Raw genomic sequence first — 13,654 nt, forward strand, 5'->3', positions numbered from 1 at the left:
AAAAAAAAAAAAGTTTCTTTTAGCATGAAAACCTTTTCTTGAATTTTTACAATAGTGATCTTATATAATATTTGTCCTTTTTTGATTGACTAATTTCACTCAGCATAATGTCCTCCAGGTTCATCCATATTATGAGATAATTCACAGATTCATTATTCTTCGCTATAGTATAGTATTGCATTGTGTGTATATACCAAAGTCTGTTTATCCATTCTTCCACTGATAGGCATTCAGGCTGTATCCATCTTTTTGCTATTGTGAATAGTGCTGTAATAACATCGGTGTGTATATATCAACACATATCCTGATTCTTATTTCTTGTGGATACATACCAAGTATACAGATTCTGGGTCACGTGATATTTTTATTTTCAACTTCCTGAGGAAGCACCATACCATTTCCCACAGAGGAGGTTGAGCTACTTACAAACCCACCAACAATGTACAAGGTTCCTAGTCTCTCCACATCCTCACCAGAATTTGCTGTTTCTTATTTTTTTATTTAAACTTTGCTATTAATACTGATGTTGTTGTTGTTGCTGTTAAGTGCCATCGAGTCAGTTCCTACCCAAAGCGACCCTGTATAGGGTTTCCAAGGAGCAACTGGTGAGCTTGAACCATTGACCTTGCAATTCAAATGGCTTTGCAGTCTAGTTCATTAACCCACAGCGCCACACCAGGACTGATGTGGTAGGTAATAAATTTTAGGGTTTGTAATTTAATGGCAAGGCCTATATTTAGAACATATTATTTTAGTCTGAGAAGTCCTAAAATATTTTAAACATTGTAATTTTACAAGGGATAAATCTGATTGTGACTGTATAAAATATCTTCACTTGAATAACAGGAAACAAAATCATGGGTAAGGATTCAGACCGGTAATATGTCTCAGTTATTCCACCTATCTCACTTAAGTTAATAGTTTTTCTGAAAGTAAATTCTAGAACGTTTTTGAGGAATCTGTCCTGGTGTGGTGTACACTGGACCACAGGTCTATTATAAACACAAGATGGTGGTTAAAACCTACCAGCTGCTACTCAGAAATCCTATACAGGATCGCTGTGAGTCAGAATCAACTCAATGGCAACTTAACAGGGCCTTTCAAACTTCACCCATTTGCCTGTGAAAAGGACACATAAAATAAATATTATTTTCCCATTTTCATGTTCTTTCTCTTATCAACACTTCTATTTTCTCATAACTGAAATGCACAGAATTTTTCCTTTGTGTTTATAAGGTATTCAATAAACCCCACTCAACATTTGGCAAGGCTCACCCCAACCTATCTTTAATCAAGTAGTAATCCCTTTCCTCAGAGGTGCTGCATCATTCTGACAATCATGGAACTGGTATAATTTTCTTTGCCAACATGACAAAACCAGGAACATTTTGCACTACCTCACATGCACCAGCCCAGTGAGACCATGAGCTCAGCTCTCTCAAGGCAGAATACCATTGTGAGAAAATTAAAAGGCCTATGTAATAACTTTGAGGTTCTACAGATTCTCTATAAATATTCTTACTAAGTATCTCACTTATGAGAAAATAAAAAAATGAATACAATGGAATAAATAATTATCCTTTCCTACTAGGTGCTTGTTTGAATAAATTATAGACTTTAGAAACCTTGATTGGATCTCCAAATCAGAATAATGGTGACCTTCCCTAAAAAATACGGACAAAAATGCCTATTTCTTAGAAGCCAGGTAAAGAAAAATATACAAATGAACTTTTTTTGTTGTTTTTTCTGGCTTTAACCACAACAAGAAGAGCTAGTTGGAGCAACACTAAACTTGGCTAAATTATGCAGTGGTCTCAGTTTTGAATAGAATTAAATTTATAATGTATGACAGAAACAAAGTTGTAATGTACAATTATATAATTTACTTGAGCAGTTGCTTTCCATATGGGAAGTAACAGATTGCCCAGTTGCATTTTGGCTAAGACTAAACCTACCATTATTCAGGGTAAAACAATTTTGTTGAAATCTGAAAATCCTGCAGAAAGCATCTCTAAATTTCTCTGATGACTCTTGACATTATTTCTTTTTATTTTTTTCTAGAAATAGTATATAGCTGTATCCTTCTTTCTGAATGATCTTCATTTAGCACACAGTGATTTCTGGGAAACCTAACTATGCCCTACAGATTTCACAGATGAAATAACCATTCAGGCCATTCAGCCAGATTTCCATGATGAAACCAGAAAAATTAAATTCAGAGATGAAGAAGGAATAGGGAAAAAATTTATATATATATATATATATATATATATATGTATCCTGTATATTCCTCTATAAACATTAATTATTACAAAGAAAACATACTTTGAAGGAAATGGGTCTTTTTCTTTCTCATTTTACAGTACCAAGAACTATATCTCAGCTGAATACCAAAGTAGAACTCCTACATATTTAATAATATTCCCTCTCGGTCATGTTATACTGCAGGAGAAGTATTTTATGGGGTGTGGAACATTCTTATTCATGACCTTAACATTTTAGAACAGGTTGATGGATAAGCAATGCATTTTCTACATTGATGCATATATAATCTGGGTCCCAGAATATTTCTTCAAAGCTTTGAAAACTTAACAATGTCCAGTAAAAATCTGTCATTATCACCCTTTGAAAGGGTCTTGAAATTGCAACTATCTATGGCCAAATATCATTTTCTAAAATCTGTCCCCCTGTGCATGGATTTATGAGTCTCAAGGCTAGACAAAGGGAAATTATCCAAGGCAAAGTTGTCCAAATAGGCAATTATCCAATAAATCGGAGCCAAGACAATCCTCTGGAGGCAATTGCACAGGTTCAACTGCAGCTGTGTGGGAAGAATGGACACCAATCAGCTTACAGAAGAGTTTGAATGTCTCCAAAAAGAACAAACTAGGAAAACTGTGTCCTAGGTGCTGGCTTATATTTAAAAGTAATAAGGGGGAGTGGGGTGGGGTCTTGAAGTATATGCATATCTGTCATATTTGCATCTTTAAATAATTATGCTACACTATAATATAATAAACTATTCTGCAACTCTGGAGTATTTAAACAGCTAAACAAATAAGAGAAACATAGACTGGAACACATAGTGTCCCAATATCAGACACTCAATGCAATACCTATAGAGAATAATAATAGTCTTACATGTATAAACTAGCTGCACATATATAATCTCATTTGATCCTCTGGATAAGCCATGAGGTATGTAGGGAAGTTGTTATGACGAAGATATTAAAACTCAAAAGAATTGGGATATATTCAAAAGCACCCAGCTAGTGAGGGCAAAGGATTCAAACCAGGTGTTCTTACTTGAGAATCAGCACTCTTTCTACACATGACGTTTAGAGCAAGCTCTATGTGGAGACGGGTAGGTATAATTAGAAATACAAAAATAAGGATTTCACTCCCCATCCATCCATATTCCCACCTTTAAGACCACCACAACCACCTAAAAATAAGATCATTTCTTAGTGATAAATAAGCATAGTTCTCTTCTAATTCTTACTTTATGATGAAGATATTCCTGGTAGTTTTAAACACATTTTAAGTTGATATTCTTTAGTATAAATTGTCTAATTTTGTCTTTTATCTTCTTTTATACCTTAGAATAAAATAGACTATCTTACTTACAACAAGTGGGTAGCTTTAATGACAAATAATAGTAATTTCTTTTCTCAAAGTTTAAGAAACTAGAAGCCCAAATTCAGAGTGCCAGCTCTAGGAAAAGCCTTTTTCTCTCTGATGGCACTTTGGGGAATGGTCTTATCTCTTCTCAGCTTCTGCTCTTGTGCACCCTGGTGATTTTTGTTAAATATGGCACCTGTCTTACCCCATTAAGCTTGCTTGTTTAACCTGCTCTTTTGTGTCTCAAAAGAGATTGACTTTACTTGGGGAACACCAGAGTCAACTGACATAAGATAGGCCACGAAAATAAATGTTCTACATCCTACTTTTATGAGAAGTGACTGAGGTCTTAAAAGCTTATGAGCTGCCATCTAAGGTGCAATATTGGTCTCTCCCAGTGTGGAAGAACAAAGAGTGATAAGAATTGAAGGTATCTGGAATCAATGCATTCAATAGACTAATGAAATATGTGAATATCAGTCTCCAAGACCCTGAGATCAGAAGAACTAGATGGTGTCCAGTTACCACTACCAACCACTCTGAAGAGAATCATATTAGAAGGTGCTGAACAGAGTGGGAGAAAATGTGGAAAAAACACAAAATTTATTAAAAAGACCAGGTTATTGGTCAGAAAGAGGTTGGAGGAACCTAGGACTGTGGCACTTGGTCACCTTTCAGACCTATACCTGAACTCATCCTTATGGCTCAATTTTCAGCCAATTATTACCAAAGGAAAAAAATCAGAAGGGTTGGGTAGAAAGAACAAAAGCAAGAATCACAGGAATTAAGTGGGATAAGTGATATTACACTGAGGAGATTGAAATCATTGAAATAAAACCAAGGTTTGTTTGTGTTTTTTTCTTTATCTTCGTTTTCTTTTTTAAGTTTCTATTGTGAATTGAGTGATAGTTTACATGGGAGAACATCAGTTTTTAACATCATTATTTCATTGCAATGATTACGATCTCCTCCATGCATCATTATTCAACAGTTCTTGCTTCTATTCCCTCTGTTTTTTGTTTTCTTTTGTGTTTTGGGGAGATATACACAAAAACACTCAGGAAGATATAATCTTTTAAACAACCAAAGGGCACATTCTGCAAGCCTGCCTCCTGGCCACCAGCACACAGCCTTTCTCTTTCCATGAGTCTGAAGTCCTCAGCTGCTCTATTTCTGCATGTCCTCCTGTCTGCCTCCATCTCTGGTGTCATTGTGGATAAGGTCCCACATTCTGCTCGTTCTCATCTCCCTTTATGGTACTAGGGTCCTCTGTTCCTGGACTAAAAGATTAACTACTCCCCGTTTTTTGTTGCAGACCTTCTATCTTTACAGTTGTGACAGTCATAATGAATCATGGTAACAATTACTCACTATTGTATCATAAGAATCTTATCTCCATATCTTTTCACCAGACCTATCTAGATAAGATGAGAACTATTCAGTGTGGATTCTACCTTCCCACACACACTCTGAAACTAAACTCCCTCTTGAAAATTTGTAAGCCAGTCACTTTGTGCCTTTATAGCGCCCCTCTCCACCATTTTAGGTAGCCAATGTCTAAGTTGTCCTCCCAAGTATTTGATTTGTTAAATGTAAAAATAATGATCTGCTCTGTAAACTTTCACTCAATTCACAATAAAAAGTTGAAAAAAAAATTTTTTTAATTAAAAACCAAAGAGACTGACTTTAAATACCCTCTACACTAATACTGCCTTATGTCAGGGTGATAGTCTCAGAAAGTCCTCCAGTTTCAACCAGTCCAATAATTCTGGGCTTTTTTTAAAGAATTTTAATTTTGTTCTGAATTTTGCTATCATTCTATCAGAATCCATCTACTGTGTTCTTGATCCTAAGGGTTACTAATGGTAACTGGGCAATATTTTGTTCTTCTAGTCTCAGGGGTGATGAAATTGTGGTTCGTGTAGATTATTAATGCTGTAAACTGGTTTCTTCTCTGAGTCTTTGATTTCCTTCTTTCTCTTTTACTCCAGACATGTGAGACTAATTATTGTATCTTAGATGGCCATCACAAGCTTTTAAGAACCCCTACACTACTCACAAAACTAGAATGCAAAATAAGAACTTTATGTACTACATTATGCCACTGACCAAGTTTTTCTGTGTCCTAGCTCTTTAGACCCTTTAAACCAATCCTGTGAAGTGTTTGCTTAAGTATAAGAAATATTCATTTTTGTTCTATGTTTTACTGTATACATAAATATATATGGATGCATACACTTATATGTATATAGACCTGCATATAGATACAGCTACATACGCCCACAAGGATCCCTGGTATTGCAGTGAGTTACGTATTAGGCTTCTAGCCACAAGATCAGGGGTCCAAAACTACCAGCCAATCAGTGAGAGAAAGATGAGGTTGTCTGCTCCCATGTTGTTGTTGTTAAGTGCCATCAAGCCGGTTCCCATAAAGACTGAAAATCTCAGAAACCCAATGGAGCAGTTCTGTTCTGTTCTATAGGGTCACTATGAGTTAGAATTGACTCAACAATAGTAAAACAAAGTATATGATTTGTTGAATGTAAAACTGATGATCTTGTCTGTAAACATTCACTCAATTCAAAGAAAGTAAAAGAAAAAAAAAAGAACATTTCAAGATCTATCTTGAAGTATAATGTTGTCTGTGATCAGATAATAACCATACACCTATCAGGAAGACCAGGTAATATCACTATTATTCAGATTTACCTATTGAAATGAATCAAACATGCAATCAGATGCATTGATAATTACTGGTAAGCAGAATGTAAAAGCTGGAAACAAAGAGAAAGGATCAGTAGTTGGAAAAAGATGGCCTTGGTAATATAAATGATACTGGAGATGACATGATAGAATTTGCAAGACCAAGGACTTAGTCATTGCAAACACCTTTTTTCAACAACATAAATGGCAACTATACTTGTAGACCTTACCAGATGGAATATACAGGAATCAAATTGACTACCTCTGTGGAAAGAGATGAGGAAAAGGTCAACATCATCAGTCAAAACAAGGCAAGGGACAACTGTATAACAAACCATCAACTGTACATATGCAAGTTTAGCATATGTAGATATGTAGATAAAGCTGAAGAAAACTAAAACAACTCCACAAAAAACAAAATATGACCTTTACTGATAAGTGTAAAGAAGTAGTCAGGGCCTTCCAAGCCATACTTAAAAACCATGATTAAGCCATTCTTAAAAGACTATAAATGAGCCCTGGTGTAGGACTAAACATTGGACTATTAGCTGAAAGTTCAGCAGTTTATACCCACCAGCTGCTTTGCAGGAGAAATATAAGTCTATCTGATCCCATAAAGATTTACCAACTCAGAAACACTACACAGAGTCACTATGAGTCAGAACTGACTGGACAGCAGTGAGTGAAATGAGGTGGAGAGCAACTGGAAATCACTGAAAGATTTTAAACAGGTGAATAATATATTAATATGTACATTTCAATAGACTGAATGAGGGAAAGACTAAAGCACAGAGAAGAAAAAGGTTATCGAATTAATTCAAATGAGAAGAATAGCATAAGGATAGAGAGAAAAGGGTAAGAAGTGCAGCCCCAGGAAAAACCTATGCATGACCCATCAGGACTGACCATCCGCAATTTTAAAAGTTTTTTCCTGACACATCTCATGGGGTGAAGCTACCCTCCCTACACCAGACAAAGCAAAGTCAATTACTGCAATCTTTGGAGAGAGTTGCTGTCTAGGATTCAGGTTCCCTGAGGCCAGACAAGTTTATATGTATATCTGCATTTCTAACCCAGGTACCTCTATTTTATAGGCCTCTGTCCTGGCTGCAATATGGGTTAAACATTGTACTGCTAATCTCAAGGTTGATGGTTCAAACCCACCTGGCACTCTTCAGGAAAAATATGGGACTGTCTACTCCTACAAAGATTTACAGTCTCAGAAACCCTATAGAACAGGTCTACTATGTCCAGTAAGATCACTATGAGTTGGAATTAGTTCTAAGGATAGGGTTTATATAAGATGCCTCCTCTGAAACACTTTTATTGAAACCTCTATAGAGCCCTCCTTATGGAGGCCTACAACACTTTTCTCCACTCATAGTCCTTACCTTCTACTTCCCTATCCCCACCCTCAGATGCAGAAGCAAGCAGGAAGCTCTTGTTCAAAGTTCCTGGGCCATAGACTCTCCACCCACTGCATGCTATCTGACTGTTCTTTACCATTGCTTGGGGGGTGGGGGGGGAAGAATGCACACTGGGGAGCCAGCACTTTTCTATTGTTTCTTGACTACACAATTGCAGTAAGTAAATAGAGACTTGATTGTTAACTTCACTTTGGCTTATTGTTCTAATTGACAGTCTTGACACCTTGCAGTTCAATAGTGGGCAGACAAAAGAAACATTTTGAAAGTAGAATAAATAGGATCCAGTTATCTTTAGTTATGGCACATAAGAGAGAGGGAGGATTGTCTGACAAGTTCCAAGTATCTCACTTGAGTAAATGGATGATGCCATTGACTAAGATTGGAAACAATGGAGGCTAATCTTGTGGAAAGAGATAATGGGTTGTGTTGCTTTGAAATGCCTATAAAACAGCCAAGTGAAAACACATCTAAAAGACAGATAGATATCTTGATTTGGACTTCAGAGCTGACTGCTGAGTAGAAATCACCCAGTTGGGAATTACCAACATATGGTTGATATTTAAAATTGTGGGAATAGATGAACTAGTACAAGAACTGTAGAATGAAAGAAGGTTATAGAAGGTCCTGAAGGAGAGAAGTCCACCAAAAAAATTAAATAAGTTAAAAAAACACCCAACAAATTAAAATGAAATCTAGGATGTCATGGAGATTAAAGGAAGAAAATATAACAAGATGAGTAGTGTCAAATATTTTTTAAAAAGGTCAAATACCTTAAGTAATGAGGAATGTCTACTGGCACTAATAGAGTCACTGGTGACTTTGAAGGGAGGTGTTTAACCAAGTCAAGAAACGAATGAAGAACAGTGGAGGTAGATACCAGATTTCAGTGAGTTAATAAAGGAATAGGAAAGGAAACAGTGGAAGCACAAAGTTTAAGCAACCCTTTCAAGATGTTTAGCTTCAAGGGAGTATAAAGGCATTAAGAGGGTCCAGAAAAGGAGGAGAGATCTAGGAATGCTTTGTTTAAAAAATGGAGAAACTTATGCTGTATTTACAGGCTAATGGAATATATCAGAAAGATAGTATAAATAATTCATAGAGCAAGGTCCCTGAGAAGGGGGTAAGGAATGAAATCCAGAATTTAGGTAGAGAGATTATCCTTAAACAAAAGAAAGGTTAGCTTCTGAATTATAGCAAAGGGAATGAGTAAACATAGGCATAGTACTGATTTTCTTTGTGATGTATTATACATGTTTATCCGTTTAAAGATGAGTAATCGGGAAAGGGTAAGTGTTTGGAGTCCAAGAAAAATGGAAAATTCTTAATGAACTTCTGTGTAGAGTAGAAGAAAAAAACTGAATAGTATAAAATGATTTCCAGGGTATATAAAAGGTTGTTGTTGTTATGTGCTGTTGAGTCAGTTCCAACTCATAGCAACCCTGGATAGATAGGGTTTCTGAGGAGTAACTGGTGAACTTGAACCGCTGAACTTGCAGTTCAAAACAAACTTGCAGTCCAGTGCATTAACCCACAATGCTACACCAGGACTTCATATAAAAGGTAAAGAAGCTTTAAATAATAATAATAAATAAAAAACTGCTTTAAAAGTAGTTGAAATGATGGATCATAGAAATCAAACTCAGTAATGAAGAAAATAAAAACAGGAAGTGACCAATAGCACAAATTAAGATAGTTGGAGCCTAAAGGTAAGCATAGGAGTCCTGGTGTAGTGCTGTGGGTTAATGAATTGGACTGCAAAGTCGGTATGAACCTCACGATTGGCAGTTTAAGCTCACTAGTTGCTCCTCAGAAACCCTATCCAGGGTAACTATGGATTGGAACTGACTCAACGGCCCTTAACAACAACAACAAAGGTAAGCATGAGACCAAGGAAGTAGAACAGTGAGAGTAATAAAATCAGAGTCTCTGTAGTCTAGGAAGTTGTACGATGTTTTATTATTTCTGAGGAAGAAAGGCTGGATTATAACAAAGTCCAAGATGTAGTCATGAAAAAGAGTTGGGTAGTAAAATGGAAATGAAGGTATCTGAAGACAAGTAGCAGAGGATAAAATGCTGGATAGTCTATAAACATGAACATATAGTCATGCAAGATAACATTACAATTGAAAAAGGACACATGAATAAGCCAGAAATGTGATTCTTAAAGGGTCTCAAATGCCAAGCTGAAACAGTTCTATCCATTGTTTCTATTTACCTAACCTAATACATACTATATTAAATAACAAGCCTGGCTTTCCAAGTCAGTTTGTATCTCAAAGTAAAACAATCAAACTCTTCCCCTCAAAATCTATTTGAAATTTCTTGAATCAAGTTTTTTTTAAAACATCTGTTGTTAGTAATGTTAGATGCTGTTAAGTCAGTTCCAACTCATAGCAAACCTATGTACAGCAGAACGAAAACCTCTAGATTTTGAGTGGGAGAAAACATTATTATGACTATTTTCCCAATGGATTTTGTTTTTTAGGTTTATTTCTAAATATATGTGAAAATATTCATTTCAGTTGTCACTTTTAAAAACATTTCCAAGTAGCATTTCACAATAGAGTGATTTTTTTTTCCCCTCTGAGCTCATAAAGGACCTTGGGAAAAAGCATTTGATTGAAATTGTTTAAATAATTCTTACTTCATACTGATATCGATTCAAGAACCCAGAGCTTTTATGCTATCAGGAGTGTATTTAGCAGCAAGTAATAGAAAATCTGATTAACAATACATAGAATAAAAAGAAAATTATTTTTTCAGGAAGCCATGGTAGGCAGTAGCCCAATGGTTGGCAGTGCAAAACCACTGCCACACTGCTGGAGAAAAGACCTGCTCCTATAAAGATTGTTGTTGTTGGTAGGTGATGTCAAGTCAGCTCCAACTCATAGCAACCCTACGCATGACAGAATGAAACACTACCCAGTCTTGTGCCATCACCACGTTTGTTATGCTTCAATCCATTGTTGCAACCACTGTGTCACTACATCTCCTTGGAGGTCTTCCTCTTTTTTGCTGACCCTCTACTTTACGAAGCATGATAACCTTTTTCAGGGACTGGTCCCTCCTGATAACATGTCTGCCACACAATGAATTACTTCATATGAATCTTCTACCCATAGTCTTGATAACGCCAAGCAAAGTTTTTGCCTTGATGGGTCTGGGTAAGAGAAGGTGGGAGAAAATGCTGATAGGATTATACGATTCAGCTGTGAGTGGTTAATTGTGATTGTAAAAATTTGCAACACTAACATGGGTTTAAAATAAACTGTCTCAGAAGGGGGTATCTCACTACCAACAAGAAAGAGCCCAGAGTGGAGCACGCCCATTGGACCCCAAAATTCCTGCACCTTGAACCTCTTCAGCCAAAAGACAGAATGCTCTAATAGTAACAGAATTAAGAGTCAGAGCATGAGACATTGGTAGGCTTCCCAACCCACAGAACAAGTAAAACTGAATGACTTTGGAGAGAAAGCTTGCATATAGAGTGGGCACTTAATTGGGAGAGCTAGGCTTGCTGACCCATGGAGCTAGAGATGTGTGTCTTCTGGCTGATGCTGACGGTGGAGCGGTGTGCTCTGTGAGCATTTATCAACAGCCTTAAAAGAGCTTAGTAATATTATCAGAGCAGGGTGGAGGCCAGAAAGAGGAGAAACTGCCCCTACATAAAGAACTGTGCCTTGAACATTTCTAACCCTGGATTGTAACCTATTAACTTCCCTAATAAACCCATAATTGTGAGTATGGTATCTTGAGTTTTGTGTGACCAATGCAATGAATTATCAAATCCAGCTGAGTAGAGAGTGCTGTGGGAGGGATGCTCTTCATTTACTTACAATGTCAAAAGTACATGACTAAATCTCACCTTCCTTGCTTCTGCCATGATGCAAAATTGTGTCATCTGCATATTGCAGGTTATTAATGAGTCTTTCTCCAAGTTTGATGCCACATCCTTCTTCATTATAGTTCAGCTTCTTGGATTTTTTTGTTTAGCATACATATTGAATAAGTATGTTGAAAGGATACAATCCTGGAGCACACCTTTCCTGATTAAACCATTTAATATTCTTTTGTTCTGTTAGAATGACTGTCTCCTGGTACAGTTTCCTCACGAGAACAATTAAGTGTTCTGGAATTCCAATTATTCATGATATTATCCTTAGTTTGTTATGATTTTTCCCAAAGAATTCTTCAATATTGCAAGTCCAGGATTAGATGTTTTCTTCAGTTCTTTCAGCCTGAGAAATGCTGAGTGTGTTTGCTTTTCAACTCCAGGTTTTTACACATTTCATTGTAAAACTTAGTCTTCTCTAGCTTGCCTATGAAATTTTCTGTTCAGCTCTTTTACTTCCTCAATTCTTCCATTAGTGTTAGTACTCTACATTCAAGAGCAAGTTTGAGAGTCTTGTCTGACAATCACTTTGGTCTTTTCTTTCTTTCCTATCTTTTTAATGACTTTTCATTTTTTTCACATATAACATTCTTGATTTTACAACACTTCGGGTTTTTTATCATTAGTCTCCAATGCATCAAATCTGTTTTTCATATAGCATCTGAATTCAGGTGAGAGATATTCAAGGTCATACTTTGGCTCTTGTGGCCATGTTTTCCTCAGCTTCAGCCTGAACTTGCACAGTCAGGCCCTGGTCTTGTTTTGACTAATAATATTGAGCTTCATCATTGTCTCTTCCCACCAAATGTAGTCAATATGGTTCCTGTGTGTTCCAGATGTCGAGGTACACATGTATAGTTACTAGCTATGTCATTGAGGAAAAAAAAATGTATTTGCAATGAATAAGTCGTTGGTCTTGCAAAAGTCTATCATGTGCTCTCCCACATAATTTTCTAACTACCACATTTCAATAACCAGTATTTATGAATGAGTCTTAATTGCATGTTTGATCTATTTCAGATTGATAGAATTCTTCAATTTTTGGTGGTTGATATGTAAATCTGAAAAATAGTGGTATTAGCTGGTCTTCCCTATATTGTATAGATATTATCCTATCACCAACAGCATTGTATTTCAAGATCTTGAAATGTTCTTTATGATGATGAATGATGCCATTCCACTTGAATCTGTCATTTCCAGCATAGTAAACGGTATGCTTTCTTTTTCAAAATGGCCAATACCAGTCCATTTCAGCTCATGAATGCCTAGAATATGGACTTTTATGTACTCCACTTCATTTTTAGGATTTCCAATTTTCCTACAATGATTCATACTTCACACTTTCCACGTTCTGATTATTAGTGGATGTTTTCAGCTGTTTCTTCTTATTTTGTAGTGCCACATCAGCAAATGAGAGTCACAAAAACTTTGTTCGTTCCACATCATTAAGGTAGACTACTGAGAGGAGACAACTTTTCTTCATTTGACAATGTATTGCTGTTATTCTTAAAAATTTCAGGTGCTACCCTCAGAAGTAAAATGCCTATTCCTTTTTACTAGTCTGTTCTTAGTCTGGAAGCGCCACTGAAAGCTTTCTACCATAGGTAACCCTACTAACGTTTGAAACACAAGCAGTATAGCTTCCAACATAACAGCAACATACAAGCCACCACAGCAGGACAAACCAACAGACATTTGGGGCCCATAAAGACTATCACAGTTCAACTATGTCAATAGTATCAGTTTGAGTCCAAATCAACTGATGGCACATAACCACAGTTAGGTGAGTCAGTGCTGGTTCAAACCCACCAGCCACTCCTTGGAAACCCTATCTACACAGGGTTGTTATGAGTTGGAATTGACTCAATGACACTTAACAACAACAACAAAGTTGGAAACAAATCTTCTAAAAGCCACACTCCTTCTATCTGCTTACTCCACTATTCTTGTCATGAAGGATCCTTGATGGCACAGAGGGTAAAATACTCAGCTGCTAACCCAAAGCATAGTA

Source organism: Chrysochloris asiatica, unplaced genomic scaffold, assembly GCF_000296735.1.
Source record: "Chrysochloris asiatica unplaced genomic scaffold, ChrAsi1.0 scaffold00353, whole genome shotgun sequence".
Classification (NCBI taxonomy): Eukaryota; Metazoa; Chordata; class Mammalia; order Afrosoricida; family Chrysochloridae; genus Chrysochloris; species Chrysochloris asiatica.